Below are 17,577 nucleotides of genomic sequence, written 5' to 3' on the forward strand. Positions count from 1 at the left end.
TACCACTACCACTTTGCTATGTAGATCTGTTTTGACTGCGTTCTACACTTTCATTTTTGCATTCTTTTGCAAAGTGGCCATTCTGCTGACAGTTGTAACAGCGTACCTTCGACTTTTCAAACCCTGGCCTCTCTCCGACAAACTTCCTGCCAGTCTTCTTCATGAACCTCTTCACCCTTCTGACAATCATAGCCATTTGCCACTGCAGATCCATCTCCTCCAGATCATCAGCATCGATCTGATCATAATCTTCATCCAAAATTGCAGGATCAACAATCTTACCCTGAATGTAGTTCTCATATGAAGCAATAAAAGATGCATAGAGAGCAAACTGCTGTTCAGCAGATTTAACACTCATGGGCATCTTCGAGTAGTTGTTGTTTGAAACACTTGGGGTAAAACTACTCTTGGTCGCTTGAGGTTGAGAAGCATTTGATCCTCCAGCTACAAAGCACACATCACCGTTCATGTTGAGAGATACATGTCCTTCGTGTGTTGAGTTAGCGCCTGACTCTCCCTTAGAGTAATAAGCAGATGATTCAGTTTTCGAACTTGATCCAGAGTTAACCTTTGCACCATTCATACCCGGATCTTGAACCTGATCGGTAGGTGTCTCCTTTCGTACCATGTTCAGTTCAAACGTTCTTAGCTTGTTGACTGCTGTCTCCAGGTCATAGTCAGCAAAGTCTTTGTCTTCTCTCATCAACACAGTATACATCTCCCATTTCGGTGGGAGAGCATCAAGAAGCTTTTCAACAATCTCATCTTCTTTGTACACAATTGAATAGTTGTTGAGTTCAGTCATCAGATGATAATATCTAGTGATGATATCATCAAGTGATTCATTTTTCAGATACTTGAAGACCGAGAATTGGGTTTTTAGAAGTTTAATTTTCGAGGCACGAATTCCCACATTGCCCTCAAACCGGTTCTCAAGTGCTTCCCAAAGCTCTCTAGCAGTTTTATACTTTCGAAAGGTGTGAAGTATCTCTTGTGGAAGAGCCATTGTAATTGCTGCATGAGCTTTGCTTTCGGCCTCATACATTTTCTTCTCCTCTTCTTCCATCTCTTTGTATTTCTTGATCTGATCACGACCCTCATACTCAGCAGTAGGTGGAATGTAACCATCTTGTATGCACACCCACATCTTGGCATCTTGATACTTGACATATTGTTCAAAACGATCTTTCCACGCTACATAATCAGTTTTCTTAAGCATCTTAGGTGCCTTTGTAGCCGAACCAGCTTCTACTTCCATCTTTACTAGTTCAGTAATGTTTATCGAAGACATCTTTCTCAAAACTCAAAGAAATCCGAAAATCAAAAATTTTATTTTCAAACAGCTCTGTAGGCGAAGATGTGAATAACTTCGCTTAAGACTTAACTTCGCGTGAATTTGTAACTTCACTCACTTTCTTAAATTCGCCGGATTGGTGAACTTGAGAATAACTTCGCTTAAGTTGAGCGAACTTGGGAGGTAGGCGAAGTTGTGGGTAACTTCGCTTGAGGTAAGCGAACTTGAAGAGGTAGGCGAAGTTGTGGATAACTTCGCTTAACCTTATATCTTCGCCGAAACCCTACTAACAGTGACGGCAACTTCGCCTGATGAACACGAAGTTTCTGCAGATTAGATTTCTGGGTTTTTCGAGGTTTGTGAAGGTGTTATGGGTTGTTTAAGATTGTAGGAGGAGAGTATAGCACAAAAGCTCAGAAAACTCGTCCTGTGAATAGTCAAACGGAACGATTTCTATACCCGCGTGATAATCCCGAACCACACAATCGAGCAAAAGCTCTGATACCAATTTTAGGTTCCCAGCCGGATCTACACGAGATATCGCGTTCTACGTAGGTGCGCAATCCCTACGTAAGACGTTACGAGTATAGAAAACAATACGAGCTAACACACGATACGATAACCAAACACACGTTGTATTCCAACCGTAAACAAGTGATACTATGATCACTGGATACAAAACTCTCTGACTCGAATACACAAACTCCTAATCTATATCGAATAAGCCGTAACAAACATCTTATATAGACACGACAACTTCGCCTGGTATGTTCAGGCGAAGTTGTCCCTAACTTCGCTTGTCTAACAAGTTCGCCCATATAAGCGAACTTGTTAGTAACTTTGCTTACATACAAAACTCAAATCTAACTAACACGATTACAGACACTCGACGCTGAACTACTGACATCATGCACCAACAGATCGCTATTGTTGAATCTGTTGCTGAACCGTCTATTACTAAAGGACCAAGTCAAGGGGAAACACATTCTAGTGACAATGTGGAGGCGTTGGAAGTATTAGATGTTGAGCCATTATCATTCAAACCTCCAGTTAGATTCTCTGCTACTAGAGAGGAGTTAGAGGAGGGGGAGATAGAAATGACAGGAGCTGACATTTCTAGACTATTGGAGGTCTTAGAGGATGAGTTTATGTTTGATTTTGAGAAGGACATGGATAATATTGGTGGTTTTGATGTTGTTCTGGTTAATGAACCTATCCTAGAGGAAGAGTTAGAAAAGGAGCACGTGACATATGCTAATGCTGATCATGAGATTCCAGAGTTTGACGAGGAGATTGACATGATAAGCCAGGAGTTTGATAGTCAGGGTATCCTATGCCAGGAGATAAAGATAAATCAGTCGAAGAGGGCGAGGTTAATAGCCAGGAACAGGCTGATTGGTTTGAGAGGAGAAAGATTGAGCCTAAACGTATATATTTGAAGCCTATCAAGTAGTATAAGAAGGAAATAAGGTGAAGCTTGGGAAAGCTGTTAGTATTACCTACTTATCGAAGATCACAAAGATTGCTGTATGAAGGATATTCGGGGTGCAATACTTTGAGAGCTTGTGCGAGCTGAAATCATTGCCCTGGATGGATGTCATTGATATAGTTGATAAGGAGTTATTATACTGTCCCAAAGGAGGCTGTGACATTCGTCAATTTCGGGTCTTGTTTATATTCGTTTTTGTATTTGTTTATTATGTAAACCGACCCGATTTGTAAACCGAAGCTTATGTTATAATCAAAATAATGGATTTATGTTACAATATTGTTTCACACTTGTTGGGTCTTGAAAACATCCTATTTTTATTTTTATTTATTTATTTATTTTTTTGTTGTTTTGTGTTTTTGTCTTGATCCAGTTTGCATGAAAACTCTTGTGTCTCACACCCATATTTGACCACAAACATTACCCTATATATACACCACCTTTCCTCTTCATTTTCCCTTGCTACAACTCCAAAAAAAAAACTCTCTCAAACATCAAAGATTCAAGGTTATCTTCTTAAGTGTTCTTGAAGGATTTTGGTCTTTCATCTTAATTAGTTTATGTAGCCTTATTAATACTTGTTTATGGTTGTGCAACATATATATAATATACACCCCTTATTTACCTTTGGTAGTTACTTCTCCGATTCCGGTCGGTGAGGTTTCAGACCCCATAAGGCAAGGCTTCATGGAGGACTTCGTGTCCTTGATATATATACATCTATATAACTTGTTCATACATATTAAACTTGCTTATTTTAGTTTGTTGGTCATGTTTACAAGTTCCATGGTTGTGGGTTTTTAAATGTCTATGCTTCGGTTTAACTGTAAATAGCTCTAAACCGTAAACCGAACTTTGTTACTAGTTTTGTTTGTTTAAACATACTTAGTGGTAGATCTAAGTTTCTAAAATCATTTTTACAAATTCTATGGTTATGGGTTTGTAGAATCTTACCTCGGTCTTAACCCGAAACACGATCCGAACCGAAAACCGAACTTTTGTTTAAAGACTTTATTGTTAACTTTTGGTATTTTTTTTTATTTGTACATTATTATACAAGTTCTTTAGTGTTTGGACATGTGGAAACCATCTATGAACTTGTTGTGAGATGGAAACCGAACCAAACCGATTCTTACTCGCTTAAGACACACAAGTGTGTTTTTTTAGCCATCAAGACTTGTATATTTCTTTAAAAATAGTTACAAATTGATTTTTAAATATTTTCTTAAGTACTTGGAAATGTTGGATCCAACTTGATCTCATAACAAAGTTTGGACCGACAAAACCGAACACTCACTTAACGTGCGTTGTTAGTTCTAAAACAATGGAACTACATACTTGGTTAAGTCTTATTAAATTTTATTGAGTTATCTCATAACATTCAATATTTTGGAAAGTTGACTTTGGGTTTGACCAATTATCAAGACCCGAACCGACAACCCGAACACTCGATAAAAAAAAACCCGTTTTAGTATCTTTATTCCAAGGGGATTTGCATTCTTGCATTTTACCCACCTTATTACTTAACATAGGTTGAGTAAATATTAAGGTTAGATACTTTAACCCGGTTTCGAGCAAACTTACATTTTTAAAGGGTTATTATAATAAATTCTTAAATAGTCAAATTTTAAATCTTGAACTTTAATTATTTACATTTCTCAACATTTATTTTGTTTAAAGACCTTCAAGACAACCTTTCTAAATTCAAGACTTCTTTTCTTTTTAAGCATTGTGCGTTAAACTCGTCGTTCCGACAAATCTCCAAATTATCATCTTTCAAGTTTACCACTTGAAGGTGAGTACTTCATACCCCATTTTCCATCTTTTATTTTGAGGGTGACATTTCATACTTATTCAACAAAATGCTTTATATTTGAATCTTAAACCACAAACGTAGTTGTATACTTTACCTAAATAATTGCTCGATTTGGTGTTCTAAGCTTATATGCCTATGTGTTTATCGCTTTTGGTTGGTGGAACTATAAAATCCTGGACCATTTAGCATCCCCTTATAGCAAGGTGTCGTTAACGTAATGCAATTAACGATAACTATAAAATCCTAGACTATTTGGCATCTCCTTATAGCTAGGTGTCGCTAATGTGTTTAGCGATATCTATTTATCCAAATTACCACTTTTATTTATCGTTTCGTATGCAATTTTTGTGGCTATCTTTATTATATACTAATATGATTAAACTTATGAATTGCTCACCGACCTTTGTGTTGACAAACTTTATTTTATGAAATGTTGCAGGTTTGCATCTTGGTTGATATATTATTGTGAAGAAAACGACATCAAAGACCTTAGGATATTAGTAAAAATGAACAATATCAATTTGCCATATTTTGTGGTATCTTGTTCATGGTTATTTTATGGATAATTGTTATGTGACATTTTCGATGTTGTGAAATGAAATGAGTTTATTAAATACTGTCACTTTAATTAGTGTCATGTGCTTATGGACAATCGTTACACCTCGGCATGTTCCGCCGCCTTTGGTCGGGGTGTGACAGAGGCCTTGTTAAGGAGATCTGGGATTTTATTAAGAGACAGGGGAAGTGTAACTTCAGGAGTTGGACACCTCTGAAACCGTTCCTACATGTGTCTAGAGTCAAGAAGGATCCCAAAACTAATGATTTTGTCAAAACATGGAGGTATAAGAAGCCGGAGACTCTGAAGGTTATTCCTATGTACCCGATGGAGCAGGATTTCCATGTTTATTTTAAATGGTGGTACTACGATATAAATAGGGTGAGGCTATGATAGTTTTGAATCGGGATGGTGTGTGGGATGTTATTGATGTTATGGATCCTATATGGCTTATCAATTACTCGGAGAAGGATATCGATATTCTATACAAGTACAAGATCCAGATAGGTAGCAAGAAAGATGTTGAATCAGCTATGCAGTATCATCGTATTGTGAAAGTTTGTCATAAATATAAGATACATGCAGGTCAAGTTTGGAAGAGTAAGTGGAAGAAGCAGGAGAAGAGGAGGAACGCAAGGAGAAGGAACGGGAACGGAGGATAAAGGAGAACAGGGAACGGGCTTCATGGTTAAAGTACCAATACAAGGGTACTGGTTTTTCGATCCTTACAAATTAAAAGTCATCTAACAAGCGTTCGTGGGAAGATATGAGAAGGGAATACAGAGAAAGAGTTTTTGGAATGAAGGATTGATTATTGAAGACCTAGCAACATCCAAGGGGGAGTTTGTAGAGTCATAATGTCTATTGCTAGGGTCTTAGTTTGATTTGTGTGCTTAAAATGTCATATATATGTTTTGTAATGTTAGGTCGCGCATAAGTCATAACTATAACGCACTAAGTTATGCGGAGCATAACATATGCGCCATATAACATATGCGCTCTTGAGTGTCTTCCTTTCAAACCTATATATTGTTTGACTTATGCGTAAACATTAACACTTTTGCATATTATTAGATTCTAGACAGAGAAAGTAGATAGAGAAGGTGATCTGTAATGTCATATCTTTCGTAAACGTTTGATTACATTAATGAAGATGAGTTTAATGTTTCTTGTTGTAATGCTAGGAAATTTTCGTTAGTTGGTAGTAGCATCTATAAAAGTTTTTTTGATTGGCAGGATAATCTTTCTTGATGAGGGGTCTTGGAGTAAATTTTTGAAAGTAATTTTAATCCTCTATGGGGACAATTTACCACACTTTGCAAATAGGAGGACTAAATTCATAAATCCCTAAACTTAAATATATCTTGGCCGCCTACCTCCTTACCTGCGATCGGAAGTGAGCAGCAGCCAAGGACCTCGTTTTTTTCACCTATCTAAGCAATCCAAACCTGGTTCCAATCAATTGAAGTTTAGTATCACGTTAACGAACTTCTTTTTCACCATTAAATCGTTTATCGGACCCTAGGTTTTGAGTTTTGATGATAACAGTTTGCTGACAGATTCTTACCAGTTTATTATTTAGTCTGTAAATCGATGATAATTGATTTTTTATCAATTCTTGTTTCCATGATGTTCTACTTTGAGTCTAGCTTCCAGAAAGGTATAATTTGTAATTTTTGAACGAGATTTGAATGGTTTTTATGATTTTATAAAAGCTTGTGGCAAAGCTGACGCGGGGAGTTAAATTCTGGTATGTCTTCCTGACATCATAATTCTTTTATGAAATGTCAAAATTGGTTGGTTCCACTTCTGGAACTTTACATTTTGAGTTAGGATTCCAACCTAATTGGAATCGTTTAATTTGGTTTGGTATTAATTTTTAAAAAACAAAACCCTTTTGGTGCGCACTGAAATAACTGCACACCTTTCTGTGTTGGATGAATTTTTATGCTTTTTTTGTGCACTGGAAAAAAAATATTTTTAGAAACCTAAGACATTTATGCAAGTCTGATAAAAGTTTCATAATTTATTTGTATGATTTTCCTATGAAATAAAATACATCTTTGCATTCTAAAATCTGCATATTAGACTCGTTATTAATCGATTCTATGGGTTTAGGTTAAAATTGATGGCTGACCAATTAAGTTATTTCCGGTTCTTTTTTTGACCAAGGGTTTTGTTCCAACAGCTCCCTAGATATGCCACTTACTTTGGATTTGATTTGATGGGTCAATCATTAATAGTTCGGAAACAAGGATTTCGGTCGTTTAAATTGTTAATTGTTGTGTTTCGCATGTTGTTTGAGGGGATTATCAACCAAATCTGTTTGTGTGTTGTTAATATGATTAACGGACTATTGAAACATTAAATTTTAATTAAACGGGGTTGAAGTGGTTGGTGATTGCTCAAACGGTTCGGTAAAACGCGAATACTCGCTTAATCGGTAATTCGTGCGTTGTACAATGGAATTGCTAACCTATTCATCACGTGTAGTGTCGGAATGACTTAATTGCTTCAATAAATTTATATTTTACCTAAATGTGCCTGATTTGGTTGGTAAATGATATTTCCTCAGGTGAGGTTTCGGGTTAATTAAATTGCGTTAGGACGCCCCGTAGAATAAACGATTCGGTTCGGGTTAATTAGTAATTGTTGTGTGCAACTAGACAGGCTTTTGATTTGTGGAACTGCTCAGAGATTCTCTAGCTCATTGTGTGACTTGTGTCAGGTGAGTTCATGATGCCCCTTTCTAATCTTTTTACTTTTTGGGCTAGCATACACACCATATTACAAATTTACCAAATTTTACTCGTTTAAACTATTTGGATGGTATTGCATAGTCTTATTTGTATTTGTAAATTTATGAAACGATGTGTGAATTATATCATATGCCATAGGATATTTTAGACTCGTCTATCGTCATAAATTCCTTAAGGTTATATATATATGTATATATATATTTGTATATATATGTATATATATATGTATTACTTATGGTCTAGGCTCGAGGATATTATTAGGCTGGGTATTACTTCCTAGACTCTCCATTATTCATGGATTACACGTAATGGTATTGTTTGGTTGATTGATCAATTAGGATGTTTGTAAGTGTGTATTTGGATGTGTATGTTTTGATAAACTGTGACCGGGTCAAGTATATTACTCGAGGAAGACTCGGGGTGAGGAGGCCCACGTTGCATGCTTATGTCCCGGCAAGTCAAATATATTACTTGAGTCCTTGACTTCGTGTCTCGTGACTTCGGTGAGGAGGCCCACCATCCTGCTAAACCGTGATCGGGTCAAATATATTACTCGAGGAAGACTAGAGGTGAGGAGGCCTGTATCACGTGTTTAGGTTTGTTAAACCGTTGTAAGACCCCGAATCCCAGGAATCCTACAGTTGGTAATCACGTCCACAAATTCACAAAAATTTAAACCAATCGATTCGTTTTATTTAAAACAAGTTCAGAGTAAATAACAGCGGAAAAGTTTATGTATTAAAAATCCCAAAACACGGGTACAGGTGTCCAAAATCAATTGTAAATAAAATATTCGTTTTATTTGAAATCTTCATCTCATTAAAACCGTTTCAGAGTAATAAACAGCGGAATAGATAACATCAAAATTCACAAAACCCGGGAAAGTGACCAAAATCAAAATTTAAATACTTATGATAATAATTTAAAAGAAACAGTTTGCGTTATTAATTTATCGACTAGATGTGCCTTAAACCATCCGAGTAGTCTCTAGCACGTCCAAGCGGAAATCTCTAATCCTCAACCTGAAAGTCAATCTAACATACACACAAAGTCAGCTTGAGCTGAGTGAGTTCAAGTTTTCATAAACAATAATTCATACTTTATTTCAAAGCTATGGTTATAAACAATAGAGAAGGTATAAATAAAATAAATTATATATAATTCACCAAGTAATACAATAATCGTCGAACACACGTACACGGGCCTCTCCACCACGAGTAAAGACTCGAATAATATATTTGACCCGGACGCGGTAAGATCTAAGCATGTGACACGAGCCTCTCCACCACGAGTCAAACCCGAGTAATATATTTGACTCGGTCACAGCTTATACATCCGAGCACGAGATACGGGCCTCTCCACCACGGGTACAACCCGAGTAATATATTTGACCCGATCTCGGCTCATACATCCAAGCACGGGGTACGGGCCTCTTCACCACGGGTGCAACCCGAGTAATATATTTGACCCGATCCCGGCTCATACATCCAAGCACGTAATACGGGCCTCTTCACCACGGGTACAACCCGAGTAATATATTTGACCCGATCACGGCTCAACATCCAACGGGCCTCTTCATCACGGGATTTTAAAACCCGAGTAATATATTTGACCCGCCAAAATGATGATCACGTCACACGGGCCTCTTCACCACGTGTACAACCCGAGTAATATATTTGACCCGGCCGTGAATCACCATGCACACACACAACAATAAGCCTACATACATCATTCTTAGTCACGAGAAACTAAATATCATTACACAATCGTAGGCTATAAGGTACACATCCTCATACGTACATACATACCTCCATATATACATACATATATATATTCCTACATAAATATATATATATATATATATATATATATATATATATATATATATATATATATATATATATCATCCCATACGGGAACTAAGTAGATGGGTCTACTCATATTCAATTACTACCAAGTCTGCTAACGTCCTCGAGTCTAGACCATCAATAGTGTATGTAACCTTAAGGACACAAGACCATGAACGAGTCTAAAATATCCTAAGGCATATAAAATAATTCAAATATAGCTTTCAAAATGCACCATCACGAGTGAGACTATGTAAAACTATTCAAATCATTGTAACGAGTAAAATCGTTTAAAATTGTATTTCGGTGTGTATGCTAGCCCAAAACGTAAAAGAGTAAAAAGGGCATCATGAACTCACCTGAATCAACCGAACACCTGCAATGAGCTAGGAAATCCCTACGTGCACAATTACAAGCAAGGGCCTGTAAATTATACACAACGCTTTATTAAACTAGACTGTAAGAACACTCTAGCCTAATGGGCCGTTCAAGCCCAACAACTTGGCCCAAGGCCCAACACTTGGCCCGAGGCCCAACCACTTGGCCCGAGGCCCAACACTTGGCCCAAGGCCCCTAAAACCTTTCAACTAACTAAAACCACCGGTTAAGCCTAAAACGAACTTGTTGATTAATAACGAGTAAAACGTGCAGATTTTAGCATGCGAAGATGTATTTGATTACATAGGAAAAACATGAAATTAAATTATTAAATTTTTACCATTGTTGCATAAATATCTTAAGTTTATAAAAATATTTTTATTATATTTTTCTAGTGGAGACAAAAATCATAAAAATTCTTCTAACACAGAAAGGTATGTGCAGCTATTTCAGCTGCGCAACAAAATGGTTTTATTCTTATAAAATTCATTACCCAGCTAAATTAAACGATTCCAATTGGGTTTGGTTCCTAACTCAAAATATTAACTTCCAGAAGTGGAACCAACCAATTTAGACTTGTCGAAAAAAGGTTATGATGTAGGGAAGACGGACCAGAATCCGTCGTCCCGCATCAGGTTTGGCACTTGATTTTATAAAATCATAAAAAGTATTCAAATCTCGTCCAAAAATTACGTATTATACTTTTCTGGAAACTAGACTCAAATTAGAACATCATGGAATCAAGAATCGATCAAAAACAGTGGATTAACATCGCGTTACAGACCCTACAATAAACGTATACGAATCTGTCAGCAAGCTGTTATCATCAAAACTCAATCTTAACGACCAATAAGCGCGTTAATATGATCAATTAAGGTGTAAAAGACATGGGGAATCATAAAACCGACCTTGAATTGAAGTTTTCACGGCTGGAACATGGCTGGGCAGAAGAAAAACGAGCAGGGGGGGTCCAGGTCCGACGGCTGCAAATAGGTTTAGGGTTTGAGTTTTCTTTTGTTTTATGATATAAAATAATTAAATCCAAGTCCCTCCAAATTGAAGTATGTAGTAACTTGGGTGGAAAGTTAAGTGAGAACGTTTACGAGGTTTGCAAGGAGCTCCCGGGAGAATGCCGGGTCAAGCCCGAAAGGTGTACATAACACTACAAGATTAAACCTTTTGCCCGAAAGGCCCACCATCCTGCTAAACCGTGATCGGGTCAAATATATTACTCGAGGAAGACTCGAGGTGAGGAGGTCCGTATCACGTGTTTAGGTTTGTTAAACCGTGACAGAGTCAAATATATTACTTGGGGAAGACCCGGGGTAAGGAGGCTCGTGTTACGTGATTTTGTTTTGTTAAACCATTACCGAGTCAAATATATTACTTGGGGAAGACCCGGGGTGAGGAGGCTCGTGTTACGTGATTTTGTTTTGTTAAACCGCGACCGGGTCAAATATATTACTCGAGGAAGACTCGGGGTGAGGAGGCCCGTGTTGCGTGTTTAACCAAGGAAAAAGTATTTATTTATTTACTTATGATTTTCTCCAAAATTTTTATATTTATTAATTTAAATTGACTTATAGATGTCACTTATAAAAACATGAACTCACTCAGCTTTAGCTAAATTTGTGTGTATGTTAGATTGATTTTCAAGTTAAGAAGTAGGGAACTACCGCTTGGACGTGCTCGAGACTACTCAGACGGTTGAAGGCATATCCAGTCAGAGAATTAATAATGCAACTGTTTTCTTTTCATTTATTATTGCACGTATTTAAATTTTGGAGTTTTGGGCATATTTCCGGATTTTGAGATTTGGTACCTGTTTATTTTTCCGCTACATGTCACTCTAGTCGTATTTTAATAAATTGAAATCGTTTGACTTTTATTTTTGAGAATTTTGGATATAATGACCAACTATAGGACTCCCGGGATTCGGGGTTTTACACTTGTGCTCTTCCATCCTTTTTGAATTCCGTAATTCAAGGCTCGAGCGATAACATTTCAATCTGTGCGTACATCCTACGTCATCTAGCAACGTCTTTACAAATTTAATTCTTTTTTCTTTTTCCTTTGCTGTAGGTATGGTGCGATGAAAATGTGGAAGAATGAATAGAGGAGGAAGGAGAACTAGGCGGGTGTTTTTCTTTTTGTTTATTTTTTTTAATTATTTTTTTATCTTTTATGTATGGTTGATTGGGTTTATAAATATATAATAGGATTTATTTTCTTTAAATGAAATTAAAGAATTTTTGGTGAGCTTTTCTTTTCAACATTTTTCTTATTCTTCACAGAACTTCCACCGCTAAAACAACTCTTGCATTTTGAGCTTTGATTGCTTGAAATGCTCTTTTCTGACACACTCTTCAATTCACTTTCACTAGAATCATCAATATTTGTGTTACTTGAATATGGTGTTTTCATCACAAATTCTCCTTCATCATTGATAGCAGCATTTTCATATTGTTCAATGAATTATTTATTGTCTTGAAACACAGATCTGAACTGACTTAGGTAAGCTTCTCTATTTTCTTTGTCAACCTTTAAAGAGTAATTGTTGTTAAATGACAGTGGAACACCTTTATACTTCTCTTCAGGCTTTTTCTTTTCTAATTGACCAAAGGTTTTACCAGCAGCAACAAGATTCTTTAAAAATTCAACTTCCATCTGAAGTTGTGTGCTCTTCAACTTCTCTTCCATAAACAACTTCTTCAACCCTTCTATCTCAACATTATATCTTGATTGAGTTCTATAACTCTCCATACAGTCTACCTCAAGACTTTTATTCTGGGCTTCATATGTCCTCTCACTAGATTCATATACACTTATGATGTTGTCCTTTCTGTTGCTCTTAGTTTGCCATAACCCTACTTCCTTTTTCAAATTATCAATAATAAGCAATAATTCAGAAGTAGAGTGTTTAAAAGGTACCTTTGAGGATGAAGCTTCTTCACAATTCTTGGTTTGAGCCATGAATGCAACATTTTCTTTCTAAATTTCTTCCACATGGTTGCTCTAATCGAATTCACCATCTTGAGATTCATATGTGATTGTCACATTTCCTTGGTTTCTTTGATTGTTGTTTCCACCCTGTTGCATGTTTTTGTTCTGTTGTTTGGCTGGAGCTTGATTTGGGTTTCTCAGGGGTTGTTGTTAAGGAATAAACTGCTGATTCTATGGTTGGTGAAAGTGGTTTTGTTGAAATTGGTTCTGTTGTTGTCTCTGTTAGGGATATGGATTCTGATTCTAAGGCTGATTTCTTTGCTGGAAGTCTGCTGATTTTGATTATAAGCTTGATAGAATTGGTTTTGATTAACTTGGTTAGGGAACTGTCTTGGCAGATTGCATTCCCTTACAAAATGACCCAGCTGTTGACAGTTATAGCATATTACTTTTGACTTGTCAAAACCTATTATGTCATTTGGGCCAATGAATGTTGATCTCCCTGTTAGGTTATAAAGCCTTTTGCTTCTGAGTGCTAACAATGCCGCCAGCCACTTGAGATCCATATCTTCCAGGTCATTTGCATCAATTTGCTCAAGGACATCTTGCACGACACTTGTGTGAATCAGATTCTTGGCTAAAATGTATTTTAGGACTAAGTGAACAATGAAAACAAAGCCTGATATTCAATGCTTTGTTGTGTGGCATTTTTTGGCACAAAAGGGAGCTTGTCCACTTGCAGTTGAGTATACATCTCCATAATCTATCATCGGGACATTGAACCTTGCTTGGCTAGGTTGACTAGTAGCATGTGCAGAAGTAGCAAGGAAAATTACCGGAGTTTCAACATTGAAATCAGTTGGCTCTTCAATGACTGGGATCCGCTGCTAAGGTCTTGTAGGTAAGTTACTTATGGCAGCAATCCGGTCATTAGTAACTGGGGAACTTGGTTTTTCTTACTTTATCATGTGATTTTCAATCATCTCATGCTCAGCTGCCTACAAGAATGAGATAAATGCATTTAACTTCAATGATTGAAGTTAGCTTTCTCATTAATAAACTTGACCACTGTGTACCATTCACCCGATAATGATTACAGAAGTTTCGTGTTTAAGTCATTGTCAATGATTGGCAGGTCATTTTTTCAAATATCATTCGCGATGGTAACAAATCAATGAAGCACTGACTTCAATCTCTCTCCCTCCTTAAACTTGAGTCTTTCTAATTGCAGCTTCAATCTATCTTTCTTGATTTCCTTTAACTCAGTGTTTCCTTCAAACATCTCGATTACGGCATCATATGTAGCTTTTGCAGTAGTATAATGTTGTACACTAGTTAAAATCTCCCACGATAGACCCAACTTCAACATCGATAGTGCCTTATCATCCTGCCTTTTCATTTGTCGATCAAGAGTCTGATTGGTAGAAGTATCGGTAGGAACATAAGAACTGTCTCTTATTGATAACCACAAATCTGGATCGTTTTATTTCACAGCTGCTTCAAAAGGGACCTTCCACTTTACGTAGTTGTCCTGTCCCAATAGCCTGGGAATATTGTTAGTAGACACCACCTGTTCATCCATTTTGTTTTGGTTTTTGAAAGATTTTGAAAATTTAAAAATTGTTTTTATGATTTTTGGTTTATGAAAAACAGAGATTCAACTTAAAATTACCTGAAAACTTTATAGACCTGGAAAAAGTTTTTCAGATGTGAAACAAACAATATCAACAAAGTGGATTCTGACCAAGATCTAAAGGAAATAATAATCAAACAAATATAGTCTAGAAATAGAAGTCTTTTCAACCTCTCAAAATTGTAGATCTTAAGCAAACATGAAGAAATAGAGCTGATGACGTCTCTCTTCAATGAAATAGTGGTCTGCTTACGTCATCGTCTTTAATACTAACAGATCTTCAGTTGATTAAACCTTCTAGCAACATATCGGTCTTCACTAAGCTCAGACAAGCTCGGTTACACTTGTCAGAATCGGGATTATGTGAAACAACTAGAAATATTCGGACAAGACTTACAAATCACTAAGTTTGCGAAGCCCTCTAGCTATGGGCGGCGAGATCAACCAAGCCTAGAAAGTTACTAAAATAGTAATACTAGTAATAACAAACAGATACGAGATCACTCAAAAGATTTCCATTATATTGATAATCAGTTAGTTACAACAAAGGGTCTCTAGGGTTTCAAGCGTGGAATATCAGGTGTGGCTACTAGGTCACAGAAATATTCCTGAAAGTTCTCAAAAGGTTCTTACAACCACTATCATTTAATGAGACGTAGTATTCCTTTTATATGCACCTGCCATACCTTCTAGAAACCCTAATGATTACATAACATTCACAAAATATTCCCTTGGTGTGCTCGGAACATTATCTCGAGTAGACTTTACTTAGAATATTTTCCTTATAAAAGATTCTTCTCAAGTAGACTTCAATCTTCATGATAAATCCAAACTTTGCTTGAATATATCCGACAAGCAAACTAGTTCTTACTTGGATCTCTTAAATCTTTGTCTTAGACTTATTTGAACAAACTGAGAATAATCGGGTACTGTAGCTTTGCTTGAGATTGAACTATGCTCGGAGTAACACTTAGAGTATGTTTCATTAACTCCCTACACGCATACTAGAGACCCACTTATTATTATATCCTTGCTCGACCCACCAGGTTGCTCGTGAACTTGGTGTAAGCTAAGATAAATTAAGTGTTTGCTCGGATACAAACCTTACTTGATGTAAGAACAGCTTTGCTCGACGAAGTGCAGCTTGCTCGAAGGCAACACTTAGAATAATTCCAGAAAATAACCTTACTCGAATAAGATATCTTACTTGAAACAGTAAATATCTTGCTCGAAGTGCCTGAGCTTTCTTGTGTTCCATAATTAGCACTTTCTGGGGAGTTTAAGAAGATTTCAATCTTTCCTTATCAGTCCTTGAGACCCTAACACTATGGGATATCATGGTGTAATTCATGAAGGCCGTTTTCAAAAATGGCATGTTCATTTTTATTTCAGGTTTTTGATTCATCATGTCATACAGAGTTTGTTGAGTCGGATATTTTATAAGGAAGATTGGAATCTTCTCAACCACCTCAAAGAATCGGCTAAGTATTAACTATGAGCAAGCTTAGACCATCGAGCATGGTTTTTCTACCTCGATGATGGTGTCTCATGAAGATGTGACTTACTTCAGTGAATTCTTCTAAGTGTTGAATGCTTCGAGCAAGCTACACTTCCTCAAGCAAGAGTATCTTCATCGAGTATGGATTGCCAATCGAGCAAACAACTTGATCTATCCAGCTTAAACCAAGTGTTCTGAGCACATTGGTGGGTCGAGCATGGATGCAATAAAGAAAGATATTAAATGCTCTAAGTATAGACTTCGAGCATGGTTCAATTCCGAGCAAGCTTTGCATCCGAGTATGCTGAAAATTGTTATAATAAGTCACTAAGGCAGAATTAAAGATATCTAGAAGAACAAACTTTCTCGAGGGACTCATTCGAGAAAAGCAAGGACCAGTCAAGAAGATTGAAGTGTGCTGGAGGAGAATATTTTCTATCAAAAAATATTATTCTAAGTAAAGTGTACTCGAAGACTTGCATCGAGCATGCTGTGCATATCAAGTCTGCTCGAACAAGATATATCATACTCGAAGACTTGTTTACACTTGTATTTATTTTGTCATTCATTATGTAATGATTAGGGTATTCTAGAAGGAATAACAGGGCCTATAAATAGAGTCCCAGGTTTCCATTTATTGTAATCGTGGATAGGGCACTGAATACGAGAGCACAAACATTCCAGCGAATATTCCTTTTTGTGTTTTTCTCGTACCGCCGCCGCCTTCATGAAACCATAGACATTCCTTTCACTGTTCCATTAATGATACATTCAATATAGGGAATCTTTGTCTTTGATTCCTGTTCTTATTGATTATCTATTACTATCTCATCCCTTCGCTCCCATCCCCTGGATATACTGATTCCGCCGGGATATTCAGGCGGCCTTTGGGTTTATTAGATCTATGTGTTCTTGTTAACCTATAAAGGTTTGCACCAGGTCCGGTCCTGACAAGTGGTATCAGAGCTTTGGAAGCTCACTAAAGGCCACATGACTGAAGGTTTTGAGATAAAGGTTGAAGCTTGACGGGGTTAAAGGGTTGATGAGTCTAGATCTGAAGAAATGGATGATCAAGAAGTATCTACAAACAAAATACCAAGGTTGCTCGGTTAAGAAAACTTCATAAAACGGAAAGTAATATTTGAAGCCGCTGTCAACTAAAATGACACTGAGCTATGGAACTCAATCTGAGATGGACAATATATTCTTTCCCAAACAGTAAACAACAATGCAGCTATTGAAAGACAAATGAAGAAACGAGATGACAAGGCATTGTCAATGCTGAAACTGGGTCTCTAATGTGAAATATTGACCAGTGTGAATCACCACAAGACTGCAAAAGAGATGTATGATGCAGTTATCAA

The sequence above is a fragment of the Bidens hawaiensis genome, unplaced genomic scaffold, assembly GCF_021521415.1.
Source record: "Bidens hawaiensis isolate Kalapana, Puna unplaced genomic scaffold, B.hawaiensis_p1.1 tig00003182_1, whole genome shotgun sequence".
Classification (NCBI taxonomy): domain Eukaryota; kingdom Viridiplantae; phylum Streptophyta; class Magnoliopsida; order Asterales; family Asteraceae; genus Bidens; species Bidens hawaiensis.